This window comes from Aythya ferina (assembly GCF_964211825.1).
Source record: "Aythya ferina genome assembly, chromosome: 1".
Lineage (NCBI taxonomy): Eukaryota > Metazoa > Chordata > Aves > Anseriformes > Anatidae > Aythya > Aythya ferina.
This window is the reverse complement of record NC_140296.1, coordinates 180,640,200-180,653,342: the sequence shown is the minus strand read 5'-3', so window position 1 is coordinate 180,653,342 and position 13,143 is coordinate 180,640,200. Positions and strand designations below refer to the sequence as shown.

Here is a 13,143-nt window from a genome sequence, read left to right as displayed (position 1 = left end):
GGAGTCCCTGAGACAATAACTCTTTATAGCCAAACATTAATCTTAAAAAGAAATAATACTTATTCACATCAATAGAAAGTGATGATAAAGTATATTATATAAAATTAGTACCAAAATATCTACACAATATCTATCAAGTTATCATATTTTCTTTTGATGTTATAGTAAATATAATATTAATAGCAACAAAAACCCAACAAGTCCCCGAATTCCTCCAAGGTGTGGAACAAATATCTAGGATACCAAGCAAAAGAAATTGTGCTGGCTCTGTTCTTTTCTCTGAAAGGGCTGGTAGGGTAGTGTCAAGCAGTGGCTTTTCTGCTCCACGACGCACATAAAGCATGCCACTGGGTGCCATGACTTATCCCTGCTCAGTGTCAGTGTGTCTCTGAGAGCACAGTGACAAAACCTAGGGTCAGGGATGTCCAATATGTTGCTGACACCCTGCTTGATAGATACCTCATCAAGCCAAGATGTTGAGGTCAAATTTTGTGCGGGGTCCCCATGAGATCAGCACATCTCAGGGATTAACTGAGCTCCCAGGTTTGAAGAACTCACCCCAGGCCTGAAATGAGGCACTTGCCTCCCCTCTGCTCAGCCTGCTGGATTATGCAAGTAGTGGAGATGTGGAAAAAGCACCGCTTGTGGAGCACTGCACAGAGATTTTCAGGTTGCCCCCAAGCCTACTCCTTGCATCTAGGAACTTTTGGGAGGCTGCAGAGCCGATCTGGCCTGGCACAGCCTTGTTGTGCTGACACTGTGATTTGTCCACATTATTATATTTAGCATAGTGCTAGAAAGCAGACTGTGCTCCTTCCATGTCCAAGCTGGCTCCACAGGCAGTATAATCACAATAATATAATGTATTGGAAATAACTAGCCCTGTCAAACACAAACTGCCCCTGAGCAAAACAAGCTTGGTGCTCTTTGCCCCATGGAAAAACGTGGTGCAAACCCTCAGAATGGCTACAGAAAAAAATGAACTGGCTGTGTTTGTAAACCAGCTAGTGGAAGCAATGAAGTCTATATTTATGTCTTAGCTTAACAGAACACATCCTTTATCTTATACCAAAGTTAATAATTTGATGGTCTACCTAGCTTCGTAGCAGTTTTCTGATAATCAAACAGGAGCAATGTCAAGGATAGCGTTCACTTCACGTCTGTGTTTGGTTAGGAGGTTATGACCTTTTCTTTTTAATGCTGACCTCGCTTTTGTCACTGCAAGATTATGTTATTGCAATGCACTTTAACTGATGCCCTACTTTCACTCAGTTTAGAAAGTGAGTTAATGATGGCTCATTGGCTAGACTGCTGCCTTGCTGTGAACCTGTGATTCATGATCTGCTTCCAAGGACTTTACAGTATTGGTATTCATAAATCCCGAAATGGCCTGGGACCAGCCTATCTGACATACCGGCTCTCACCAGAGGCAACGGTGTCACAGCTGCAATCAGCAGAGTGGCTGATCTGGAGCAGCCTGGGCTCCTTTTCTGGCAGATCTCCCTCAGCAAGGGTCCGTCAGCCCCAGCTTTCATTCTGAAATATTGTGCTGACCTTCAGAAAGAAGATGGTGAAAAGCTCAGTGGCTTGAAGAAGGTATGCTGGGATAGCTGAATTTTTTCATGCTAATGGAGTCTTTTTTTTTTTTCCTTTTTTGGCTGAATGGATTTCCTGGGTGCTTCATTTACCTCCTTTCATCATCCCCCCTTCCCTCCCCTCCTCCCTGTCTTCTCCTTATTTTGGGGGTAGCTAGAGAGCTTAAATGTGCATGCACAGCTCTTGGGGCTTCTCATGTACACACGGCTGCTAACAGCTCTCAGACGTGTTCAGGCGCCTTGTTTGGACCCCAGAGTGTCTCTTTTGGAAAGCTGGAGCCAGAGTCAAGGAGTTTGTGAGATAAGCAGAGAGCCTATTCCCCAACTTCAGAGAGTATTTACCTTTCTCACAAGGGTGACACGAGGATAAATTAGCTCATTCTTGCAGAATGCCTCTGAAATATGAAGGACTTGGTGGTGGTGCCTCCAACAGGCACAACACAGCTACTTGTGGCAGAGCTGGCAGCAGTGCTGAGCTGCAGGACGGTGCCTGCTGCAAGGGGTTTGATTTAAAACCACGACCTTCATTCCCTCACAAACAGGCTGGTCAAAGGTCTAAACTCAGGACCAAGCCCTGGATCTGCCGCCCTCTGCCTTCACCCTCCTGCCCTTTGGCCATGAGGGGCAGCCAGGGTGCCACCACGATGGCTGCTGCTCCCTCTCCTCCTCCTTTCCTGAAGAGGAAGGCATGGATGTGGGTCCTCCCTGACAGAGGACGTGGTTTAAAAGCAGCGCTCGCACTTTGTAGCTGAGCAGGCCGGGACTGTGTGTGACTCGATGCCTGTTGGGCTCCGTCTTGTCTCGGGATTTCATGAGGGCTCAGCCAGGAGCTGTGGCCTGGGCAGGCCCCAGGGCCTCCACTGCTCCACGTGGTTTTTCCTCCTGTGGAGCTTGAGCTCAGGTGAGATCCAGGGAATATTCAGAACCAAGTGCAGACGCCAGCTAATCTGAGCACCTGAGAGCCTCTGTGGCCACAGAGTATTAGGTTTCTGGATGCCTTCCTTGGACTTGTGCCCTGAACTCACTCTAAACCCCATTTGAGATGCCAAAGTAGCCTCTCTGGATCTTTCCCATAATTTTAAGCTTGATCTGCTTATCCAAAAGAAAAGTAAAATGGCAGTGGTAAAATTGGAAACGTCAGTTAATGCATGTTTTTAATTTAAGACTTAATATTATAACAATTATTCCTGAGCATGAGGTTTTCTTAAGTAGTTGACACAACTGAGTTCAGCACTTCAGGCACTGAACAAAGGCCACTGTCATAATAAGAACACTTTATTTTGCATTCCTGTTCCTACTTACAATATTCAAATTATGTTGTTGTGCTTATTTAATGCTATGTAAAAGCCAGACTACTCATGTGATTAATAATTACTCGATCAAGCAATTGAAATTTGAACAGGATACAGTTCCTGGGGGTGACAATGAGACAAATAACTTGTTACACACCTGGATTTTTGTACAAAACCTGGTTTTAGTCCTAAGGTTTGTCTGGCTAAGTTACATTCCTTTACTGTGAAGCTGCCACCTTTTCCAAGACTGGACTCCACAGTCTTTATGCAAACAATATTCTCATCGATTCCTGCGATAGTTTAGCTGAGTAAGGACTAGAAAACAGGGTGCTTAAAACAGCCTGAAAGGCAGAAGATCTGTTGACATGACAGAATCTCAATATTACCTCATTTAAAATGAGCAACAGATGACACGGGATAAATACTGAGATGCAGAAGGCATAACTTAACAGGGATGATAGGTGCAGAAGAGTAAATCTTTAAAAATCTTATATATTGTTAATGAAGAAAATCGTTATGCTTTAAAGAAAAATTGAATTAACCTACACTGCATTTCCAAGTAAGTAGCTAATGGACACGGGCATTACCTTTTCATATGTCTTTGAAATCCCTATAAATAACGCCAGTGGACAGTCAGTGGACTGATAGGTTTTTACCCCTATTAATAGCATGCAATGGTAAATAACCATATTCAGATTCACCTTTAAAGAAGACAGAAGATACACCCATATTCTAGCAGGGAAATGGGTACTGTCTTATTCCTTACCCACCTCTTATTGCTCAGTGCTGCTTCCTGAAAGGCTTTTTGTACTGTGAAAACAATTCACTGGTTGTTACTTTTATTTGGTGCCCTGAAGGGATTTTAGGCTAATACTCCCAGATAAGCAAGAAGCACTCCCACTGAAGTCAAGGGAACTTTGGAAGCCATGCGTGCTTATCTGCAGGCAGAGTTTGGCCCAGCTTGTATTTAATTTACAAGAGTGTGGTATTATTTGCATAAAAGGAGTTCTTTCAAAGCATGTTGTCTGAAAACCTCTCAATTTGAAAACAAACAAAAAAACATGCAGTAATTTTCAGGAAGCAGCAAAGATGTCTCTGAGCTATCCACAAGCTGATTTTATCATGGCCGCTTACAACTGAAGAAGAACAAACATGTACTTATTTTTGTAAATGTGTTTTCAGAACGAGAGAAAACTCCAGAGAAATAGCAAACAGTCCTTCTGACTGATAATGACCATGCACTGTTTTTCCCTTCTTATTTTTAAGCCCTGCAGGAAAAACATGGGGTTCAATTCTGCAATTAGGAGGTCATTTATGAATTTTGTGATTTTATGCACAGTGTGCTGGCTTCACACACCTCCTGCCTGGCTCTCAGCTCTCTCAATTTCTGTTAACATGCTCTACATTCAGAACCCCTCCTCTTGCGTAGGCTGCCAGAGTTATCCAGGAAAATGACAGCTATGTTTGGGCAGGTCTTTCTGAATTTAACCAGAAGAGGAGGGGCAAACATCATTTTTCTCACAAATTGGCATGCCTTGCAATCCCTCTCCCTTGCGTATGTAAGTTTGGGACAACAAGGACAAAATCTAAAGGAATATGATACAAAGAAGAGTAGCTGAATTCTATAGGATTGAATGGAACATGAAGTGTAACAGGGCTTTAACATCTTACAATCCTAAAGCAAGGACAGAACCAGTATTAAGTTTTATATGATGGCTCAAAGACTTACAGTAAGGTTCCCATGTTGAGCAGATTCAATAGGATTTTCCCATTGTCGTGATCTGACTGATGAGCCAAGGTGCAGACCTGGCAGGGTCTGGAGAATGTGACAGAAGAGGACATCCCCAGGCAAGGAGCTATTTAATCCTCTGGGAAGGTAAAAGGGCACAGTGAAATGTTGCCACTGTGCCATGCTCTCTGTGATTCACGTGTAAGGGCAGTGTTTGCAATACCAGGAAAAACAGACATTTGGGAATTTCAGATTAAAACCACACTGTGCTTAATAAACACTAAATACTAGGAAATGGGGAAAACAACACAATGCAAAGAAATAAAATTGTAGTACAGCTGTGGGTCCTCTACCTGTTCTCAGCACTTGCATATTTTCCACTGAAGGCTCCCATTTACTTGTATCCTGACACCCTTAGTTTAACCAAGAACCTACACTAGAACCTCCCCTAGGCTAGAGGAACACCCTCGTTTACAATTTGGAAGCCCTGCAAACACAAACAAGGATAAAACTCATACCATGCAACACTCTGTCCTTGAACATCTACGGGAAGGCAACAACAAAGCGTGTGCCAAAGCTTCCCTTCATCACAAGGGTTAAACAACAGTTAAGATAAAGTTTTCGATCAGCTACTGTGAGCTAAATTGCATCCTCCAACATGCTCAACATTTTCCAGTCATTTGAATGGGTGGTAAGCACATTTTTCAGGGTGGAATTTGAATTAAATTCTCTGATGTGGAAGTGCTTAATCGCATAGTGAGCTCCACACTGGCTCACTGCTTCACTGGAGTCCAATACTGTTTGCATTCTACCTATTTTTTAAAGCACCATTAATATTGTGATTGCATTTATATTTTTACTGCAGCTTTGGACATTTGTAAGAATGATATCAAATACTGAGTAGCAACGAGAAACATTTTTCCCTGAGAAAAATATTGGCCTCTAATCCAAAGAACAAAAGCAATAAGCCTAAAGACTTTAACCAAAGGTTTTGCAGGACAGTAATATATAACATTTAAAATCAGTATCCACTTTCCAGAAGTAGACAAGAAAACTGAATATAACTCCAGTAATTCATTTAACATTTTCAATGACATTAGGAAAGAGGAATTAATCAACTTTTGACATGAATTCAACTACCAACACCTTTCATTGTCTTCAACAAAACTGCCTCCCTGTTCTTTATCCTGCTAATAGAAACTGGTATTTTTGGATGAGAAGACACATGTCATGTAGACACATAAGAAACTGATATAATAAAACGATAACAGATATTAGGATATATAATGACACGTAAAAGGATATATAATTCCCATAACAGAAGGCCTAATACAATTTTGGCTGTGTAACAACCTTAAAGATAGAGAGAAATCCAAGCCTCAGTTATGCCAGCGTATATCTGAAGACAGATGAAGCTTGTAAAGTTATTCTGGTTTTATAGAGCAAACCATGTTCTTTTCCAGTCATGCACTGGGGACAACCCACAGATTTGGGAATTTTCTCAAAGTATGAAGTTACATGGAAACCTGCTACCTTTATCTTCATAGGATCATCTGGGTGGGGAGGAGGGGCAAGTAAATTCAAATAAATATTTCTAATGGTCTTGAAACTTAGGTTATTTAGCTTGGGTCAACCAGACCGAAAAGCATTACTATTCATGATAAAGCTAAATACAAAGTAGTAAAAAAAATAAGTATGCTACCAGGCATTCACAGTACTATAGATCTACAGCAAGCTTGAGATCATCTTAGTTAATACACTTATAATATGGAAAAACAAAGGTAATGAAAGGTGAGGTTCAGCACCCAGCTCAAACAAGCTAAATAAAATAAATAAAAGGATTTAACATTTCTTTTTTCTTTTTCTCAAATAAGGGGGAAATAAGGAAGTTTGCAATTCTAAGCATAGCTTGCAATTATTTTCATCTGCTCATTAGACATGCTCAGAAAGGATTTCTGTTTCCACAGAATCTAGACTAATATAAATCACTCCTGTGAGAATTATCAATCTGTACAAATATTAACTAAAAGAATTTCATGCGGCAAAAGATACCTCAATCTTCTACACAAATTGAAGGAGAGGATATGCACTTTGCAGATACTGTGCAAACACACTCAAAGGCAGAGCAAAACCCAGCATCCCTGAAGAAGTCAATGTCATGACACATGATGACAGCTCTGGGGCCACCATCTTGCTGGTGGCTACCAGGCAAGCAGCACAACCCCAAAATATAAATGCAAAGAGCAAGTTGCTGGAGATCTGCTTGTGCTGTGGGTCCAAGCCCCTGTGACAGGAGGCAGAGGGGCTGGAGTTGTGCTGAGGAAGATGTTCTGCCAGATGTGGGCAGGGGGGCAGTGACCAGCGCAACTGGGGCTGGGACATCCCACACCGGGGGCCGTGCGGCTCTCAGCCCTAAGAAATGCTCTGTGTAATCAGTCCATTAGTCCAGGTTTCTCCCAGGCCCAGACAGTTGTTTAAAATGAGCATCATTTGAGGGAAACCAGAAACCTTAGAACTGTATTTAATAAATAACTATAACTTTACTGCCGAAGTTCAGGGTGGTCCAGCCCTGTTACTGTTATAGGCAAAATGCCTGGTTTGAGTCTTGCAACAACAGCTCTCCCCTCTCGAGGGGGTTCAGCTATGGCACAAAGGGTGCAGAGGCGTGCTGCAAGGTCACAAACCTAGGGCAGGAGTGGCTTTGTTTTCTGGTCACCCCGATGTCTGCACAGCTGAAAGCCTTTTAGGTACTGCCTGCAACCCTCCTGCAGCTCTTGCCCAGAGGCCACCAGTTGAACTGCCCTTTGCTCCATACAGAGAAGCAGAAGATCTAAGAGGACTCCCTTCAGACACAACCAAAGCTATGATTCTACCCATTTCATAAAATAAATTATACATTTGGCAAATATCATATCCTTATGTTGAAAGAACATCTGCCTGAAGTCAAAAACTTCCTGTGTGGGAAGCGAACAACTTACATTGTATAAAAATGTCAATAAAAGTTAATTACTTATTGCCTAAATCTATCTGTCTTTATAACTGTGCAGCCTCAATTAACCGAGTCTGCTCGTAGAAGTGTAACTGAGAGGCCCCTATGCTTCACCACCAACTCCAGAGCCATGCTATTTTGAAATATAAAAGACCTGTATCCTGTCCAAAAAATAAACTCCGTAGGTGCCTTGCCATGTTGCCATTTTGGATCACAAAAAATACTCGGCCAACACACAGGGGAAGCCTTAATTCCAGCAAACACACACATAAACAGGAAACCTCTCTCCAGTCAGAAGGTATTTTTCCTTCATACAATGGGGTTCAAAGATGTGTCATCATATGGTGTAAAACAATTGCCAAGTAACCTTCCCACTCCGATAGCTCATGAGCAGTCAGCTCGCAGGGCTTGGAGCCTGTCACAACTTGCATAGGAGGAACAGGCACACAAACATCAGATGTGCGCTGGCTTGGGCCAGGGCAGAGGGTTTAATCAATACACGTGTCGAGCTGGGGAGCAGGCGGGGAGGGGAATCAATTTGCAAGAGGCGAATGGGAACAACAGTAGATTTAATCAAATTGCAGGCACGGTCCCTCGCTATTCTCAATGTTTTTGAAAGAACGTAGCTCCATGGCAAAGAACGAATTTCAATAAATGTCGCATATTTAGTTACATTGCTGATTTTTTAAACTTGCCAAGCTGGGTCACTGATCCTTTGCAGAATTGATACCAGTACATGTCAAAAAGACTCTGATACTGTTTAGTTGGATAAACGTCAAAATGAAGGAGCTATGGTAGAGGAAAGCAACTTACGTAGGAATTATTATTTCCCCGTGACTATAAGGAAAAAAGATAGGCTGATGTGACCCTTCAAACAGAGGTTAAAGCCACAGCACACACAACAAAATGGATAGCTATCAAATACCATGGCGATGACCATGGTGTGAACACTTGAGCAAAATGAAAATCTTCTGAAAGCATTAGGCAATTTTCCTTTCACATCCATTTGCAACCGAATTGATCCTGAATTCAAACAAGACCCCTACCACTGCCTTCCATAGAAAAGGGCAATTTCATGTTAATTTTCTTGGGACAAGCAGACGGGTATCAAAGAGCTGCAGGACGCACAAAGGGAGCGTTTCACTTAAGTATTTTGAGCTTATTAAACTCCTCAGCATTACAGAAAATCTGCTATCGACACCTGCCTGAAAAATGAAATGCCCCAGGGTTACGCAGGCGCATTCAGCCTCTGCTCCTTCACCCTCCATCCATGCTGCCCCGGCCCTGGTTACAAAACCCTCCTGGTCTCTCTCTCTCCACTTCTACTGCCCACTTTGATATTTGGGGTGCTTGATCCTAAAAAACTGAAGGAAGGCCCATCTGAGCCAGGAGACTCGGTCACCATCTGGTTGCATCAAGTGACTGAAAGGGATTGTGGAGCAAATAAAAAGTCTCAGAACAGATCAGAAAGCAGACACCTGAAAAGAACACTTGCTAGCACTGTTTCCTTCAAAGAGTTACATCCTCAACCAAATTGGTCTGATAACTTTTTTTTTTTTTAAATGTTTGAAATTGGAGGAAAAAATACTTTATCTTCTTGTACAACATCATAGTTTTCCTGAAGGCAAATAGCTTGGCAATTTGCTAGATTTGTTAATGCTAGAGGAAACAAGTTAGCGCACATACCATGTATTTGAATGCCTTTGGAAATTAGATTGAAACACTGATTTGATTTCCTAAAAGGTATCTTAAACAAGGCAAGGTTAGAGATTTGGAGAGTAATGAGAATTTGTGTGACTTCAAACAGCTCTACATAAAACAGACCTGATATTCTGGGGGGAAAAAGGTCACCTAATTATTCGTTTCCTGAAGGCCCTGTCTATACTGCATTTCCCCTGGGCAAGGAAACTGATTTAAAAATGTCTTCTGCTAACATGCTTGCATCACTCGCCATGTAGGAGATACAGATTCGTTAAAACAATCGCCAAGAGAAACACAGCACTTTTACCAGGCGAGAACAACAGCAAGCCTCCTGGCATGGCCGTGTGGGGAAGGACAGGCAAACCAGGCAGGGAGGTGCCACTTGTGGAGTCCTCCACAGAGCTGAGGTCCTGCTCCACCACGGCAGCACGCAGGGACCACCACGGTGCAAACGTCATCAGCGAGCTCCGTGGATGTGATTGCTGGCTGCCAACCCTTGCATGGGAGGCGATCGCAGGCTGTGGCCACAGTAGGCAAGATGCACGGGTTGACAGCTCCGCTGCTGGTAGTAGACTGCGAAATGTGGAATTGTGTCAGTGGCTTGAGCGCCAGCCAGATGTGGGGAGCTTGGTCACAGGGGTATCGCAGGAACCAGCCCCGGAGGTGCAGCTGCAAGGCATAATCTCAGGAAGGGTCTGAAGCACGGCACTGTAACCCATTCCCTCTCTGATGCACCAAGCAGATCCCATGGCTCCCTTCTGGGTTTCATCTTCCTGCCTGGCTTGTTTCAGGGGACACCGCTCAGCTACTCGATCCCTCTCCCACTCAAGAAATGATGTGTGCTGCTTCCGCAGCGCAGGGAGAGCCCAGGCAGGATTTCCCTTCTGCTACACATAGCACAGGCACACATGGAGATGCAGTCCCTCCCCTCACTTTCAGTCTGAGCCGAATGAAGTCTAGACACATCAGCACAGCAAGGCAGCCGTGGCATAAAGCACATCAGCTGGAGGTCTGGGACTCCCATCCCAGGCTCTCCGGCTCGGCCAGCCCAGCCCAGCCCGGCACGTTGCCGGCATCAGGTTCCCTTTGCAGCCGTGAAGGCAGGGCTGCTGCTCCTGCGCTGCAGCCAGCTGTGCGAGCTGCTCTCTGGGGTCCGGGAAGCCGGATCTGGGAAGCAGCAGGCTTTGGGTTTCTGCGCTGAGTTGAAAAATACAGAGCAGCCCCTTGCAGGTGATAGAAGAAGGGGGGAGAATAGGTGGGCTGGCCCCTTTGGTTGCACTGGGCCAGTGGGAGGAGGTTACAGCTCCCCAGCTGAGGCTCCAGAGAGCCATAAACGCGGGAGAATCAGCATGGGAAAGGCGTTTCTGGGAGGACGATGTGTGCCACTCGGTTTTGCATTCATGAGCTGCTCACTGGACCTCTGCTGAGCTCTGGCTTCCTGGCGGGCTCGCAGGATCAGCGTGCCCTGTCCACCCCTGGGCACCAGCTCATCCAGCAGCCCCACTTCAGCCACAACACGTGCAGTGCTGTGCACAGATAACCACCTGCGGTCATCCTTAGAGACAGGAGAAATGGAAAAGAAAGGGGAAAAGAAGAGCCCTACAGGGTAATAAAGGCAATTCATCCCCTCCTCACCAGAAAGGGAAAGAAGCTGAGTGTTTTCTGTAAATAGAGAGATGAATGTTTTATAAAGTATTCCTTCTTCCAAATGATTCAGTTTGCATTAGGAGACGAGTCAGACGAGGAATCAGAGTGCTGAGGCAGGATTAGGGCACACAAAGAACAAGTGATACAGTCATTCTCCAAGTTACTTTGTTTTCAACATGCAGCTCCTGCCAAAGGCTAGCTTTTTGCTCTGGCAGTGTATGATCTGTAAACATTTAACCAGCTCTTAGAGAAACATGTGAGGGACTTTCTCTTGCCCGGCTGTGAACCCAAACTGCTCAGATCTCCGAGAGAAAAAAAAAATATAAATAAATAAAAAGGCACAATCCTATTTTTGCTGGCGGACAATGCAAAGAGGCGCTTTTAGGCTGAGAGATGAAAGCAGCCGAGCCACCACACACGGCACAGGTTCTTTGGAAGAGGCACGCACTGCAGCCTAAGCAGCCTCCTGCGGGTTACAGGCGCGCAGTTTGCTGGACGCCGCCGGCACCCGGCGTGAATCCCCGCGCTGGGATGGAGGAGGGCGACCCGCAGCCTGCACCGGGCACCGCCGGCGAGCACAGAGCCAGCCGAGCTACCGCCGACAGGCGAGGAGTGGCGGAATGCTGCTGGAGCGCGGAACTGTGCCCCGTTTCCAGCAAAAAAAACCCCTGCTGTCAGAAATGAAGCAATAAGGGCACGCATGCATCAAGCCCGCAAGAGGGCTGCGGGAAAGCCAAGGATCCAGCACTTGGGGAAACCCCTGGGGTCGCACCGAGCCCTCCCCAGCCCCTCCTGGGGCACCCCCCGGGCTCGCAGCGGGGCGGGGGGCACCTGGGGGGACGGGGGCATTTTGGGGGAGGACCCGGGGATCGCGGGGGTGCAGCGGGGGGCACGGCTCGGGGGGCGCCCACCTGCCCCGGGGCTCCGGGAGGGCTCCCCCCGGACCCCTCCCCGTCCTTCCCCGCGGCTCGCCCCATCCTTACCGGTGCGGAGCGGGCTGCTGCCGGCTCCCGGCTCCCCGTTCCCGGTTCCCAGCTCCAGGTTCTCGGTTCCCTGCTCCCGGTTCCCGGTTCCCAGCTCCCGGCTCTCGGCTGCCGGCCCGGCGGGGCGGAGCGGAGCGGGGCGCAGCCCGCACACACCTCCGCGCCCCCGGGCTGCCCCGCGATGCCGCCCGTGCCTTTTGGGGGGCTGCTGCAGCCGCCTCCCTCCCTCCCTCCCTCCCTCTTTCCCTCCTTCCCTCCCTTCTTCCCTCCCTCCCTCCCGGCCGGCACCTGGGCTGCGGGGCGGCTTCTTCCCTCCGGCGCCTCCGGCGCGCTGCTGGCGGCTCCCAGCGGTAAATCAGCCGGTCCCCTCGGCTCCCTCCGCCCCTCCGGCGCGGTCCCGACCTGCCCGTGACTCACCGCATATCGGGTGTGTGTAGCCTCCGAGCCTCCCGGTCGGGATCCCCAGCCCTTGGGGTAGGGGGCTGGCTGATGGAGAACCCCCCCCCACGCCTCTCCTCTCGCCCAGCCTTCGCCCCGAGCTCGGGGGAGGCGTTTTCGGGCGGAGTGAGGTCAGGTGCCTGCGCCCCAGAGGTGGGAAAAGCTCAGCCCGAGAGGCAGGGCAGGGCTGTGGCACCCCCAGGTCTCTCCCTGCTCCCCCCGGGATGCGAAGTGGCCGATGGATTTAGCCCCAGTGCCCGCTGCGTCTTGGCTGGCTGAAGGTGTAATTCGGATTAAGGGGCAGGTGTAATTCGGATTAAGGGATGTCACCTGGCACAGAGCAGCAGACACCCGCCTGCCTCCACTCCACTCCTTTTGGGGTGCAGGATGCCAGGAGCTGGGTCTCTGCCCCACCAGGTTCCTACAGCAGGCAGTGCCTTCATCTTCCAGAGGCATGGGGAAACTGAGGCACCGAGCGCTCCTGGAGCTGCCTCAGCACCGGGGCCCACACCAGAGGAGCCATCTCCTTGTGCTAATGAGTTTCAGCAGCTACTGATTTAAACCAGATTTTAAGTGAAAGGCCCCACGTTCCAATAGGAGTTATTGGAGACATCTCTTTTCCCTCGGCGTGTTTCCTTTTTTGGCCCCGGTTCTGCTCCCCTTAATCATACCGTTTAAACCGTTGGATGTTTTGCATGAGTAAAGTGAGAGGAGCTGGAAGAAAGACTGCCCAGCTTCGTGATTAAGCATGGGAAAAATGTCAGCATCC

At 47.2% G+C, this 13,143-nt stretch overlaps 1 protein-coding gene across 5 annotated transcripts in view; it reads right to left on the bottom strand.

The window, feature by feature from the left end:
- The window catches only part of MET (MET proto-oncogene, receptor tyrosine kinase), a 134,448-nt gene that overhangs the window by 79,538 nt on the left and 41,767 nt on the right, over positions 1-13,143 (bottom strand). Inside the window, exon 1 of one of the 5 annotated variants that reach the window (XM_084513710.1) lies at positions 12,354-12,479. The exons of 2 other annotated variants lie outside the window; for them this stretch is intronic. The gene's annotated coding sequence lies outside the window, so the exon portion shown is untranslated. 2 more of the 5 variants (XM_084513709.1, XM_084513712.1) reach the window with 2 other exon arrangements.